A 1,460-nucleotide genomic window follows, 5' to 3' on the forward strand; every position below is an offset into this window, starting at 1 on the left:
TGTAATTTGTGGTGTACATATACCAATGCTATGCTGTTAATCCATTTATCCATTTGACCATTGAACTAACGAGAAGTTGCATAAACCAGTCAAAAGAATCCAAAAGCTGCAGCATGAAAGATGCGAGTAAGAACAAAACGGCGCACAAGCCATGAAACACAAACGCAACAACGACAAATGAATGTGAGCCAAGCACCCAAGCTGCATGAGCTGCAAAGCAAAAGTGAAATAGAAACGGCAAGTGATAAACCAAAACGCGAAACTCAGTGAAAAACTCTTCCAAACGACAATTGCTAAACGACTCAAACGCAGCAGAGCAAAACTCAAAATCCTGCATAACGACTCCAAAACGACGTGAAATCCAACCAAATGAAAAGCAGAAACGGCAAAAAGTCTACAACAAGTAGAAGCAAAGCGCAAGTGAAATCGATTTCCATGTCAAACTCAATACATAGGAGCGCTATATAAGCCTCTGTTCTGCAAAATTTCAGGACTTTTTCTCTGCTAAAAAAATACTCTCCTCACTTCTCTGCAAAATCTTCCCCCGTTTTCTGCTTCAACATTCTTTGAACCACCAATAACCATCTAATCTCAGCATCGCATCCAATCTGCAACACACGCACCGAGTCTCGCGTAGCATACGTATCGAACCACCATAAGAGAATCTGCGAAACAAATCTCAAGCAAATTCGTAACCGAAATCAATCGCCGAAACGAATCAGTAGCGAAGCGAAGAAGGAGGAAGAGGATTGAACGAGAGTGAGGCACCTGAGCTCGGAATCCGACATTCACCGGCGAATCCAATTTCTCCATCGCCGGTAGGTTCCCTCGTCTCCTCGCGTTAACCGATTGAATCGTTGTGGTGTGAGTCGTGTTGCAGAGGCGTGGTCGTGAATCGCGGTCGAGTCCCAATCCGTTATCATCTGGCGTTTGAATCGGCGTGTGTTAGAATCACGTTGGCATGGTGTTTCGGTTGGATTAGTAGCGGGGGCGTCACCCGTGAGATCGTTGTTGCCGTCGGCGGAGTCGGCGCGACTTGGTCATCACCGTGACCTATTCTGCCTTCTCGTGGCCGCTCCTGAAGAAGACGAAGGAAGTGAGCCTTTGGCTCCTTCTTTGTTCGTCTCACCTTGGACCTCTCAGTTAGGCCCGATCCAAATGATTCTGTTGCAATACACTCCCCCCATGTCCATATACCTCCCCTTGGTTGGGCCTGAATAACTTGCCTAAGCCCAATCTATCTGGATCCATAGTTTAGGAGTAATTCTTAGATAATTAGTAGTTAATTTTAGGAGTAATTGTTAGATAATTGTTAGTTAATTTTAGGAGTAATTGTTAGATGATTGTTAGTTAATATGTTAGATATTAATCTCAATTGCTAATTTTAGGATTTAATTTTGTTAATATGTTAGATATTAATTGATTTTAATTTTTGATATTGTTGACTTTAGAAATTTTAT

At 42.6% G+C, this 1,460-nt stretch overlaps 1 long non-coding RNA gene across 1 annotated transcript; it reads right to left on the reverse strand.

The window, feature by feature from the left end:
* Positions 1 to 404: 404 nt before the first annotated feature.
* Positions 405 to 1,185, reverse strand: LOC127108446 (uncharacterized). The gene is made up of 2 exons (XR_007796045.1): positions 769 to 1,185; positions 405 to 665 (listed from the first exon to the last, which is right to left on the reverse strand). It is a non-coding gene; the product is annotated as an uncharacterized LOC127108446 (long non-coding RNA).
* Between the last annotated feature and the right edge of the window lie 275 nt (positions 1,186 to 1,460).

The sequence above is a fragment of the Lathyrus oleraceus genome, chromosome 7, assembly GCF_024323335.1.
Source record: "Lathyrus oleraceus cultivar Zhongwan6 chromosome 7, CAAS_Psat_ZW6_1.0, whole genome shotgun sequence".
Taxonomy (NCBI): domain Eukaryota; kingdom Viridiplantae; phylum Streptophyta; class Magnoliopsida; order Fabales; family Fabaceae; genus Lathyrus; species Lathyrus oleraceus.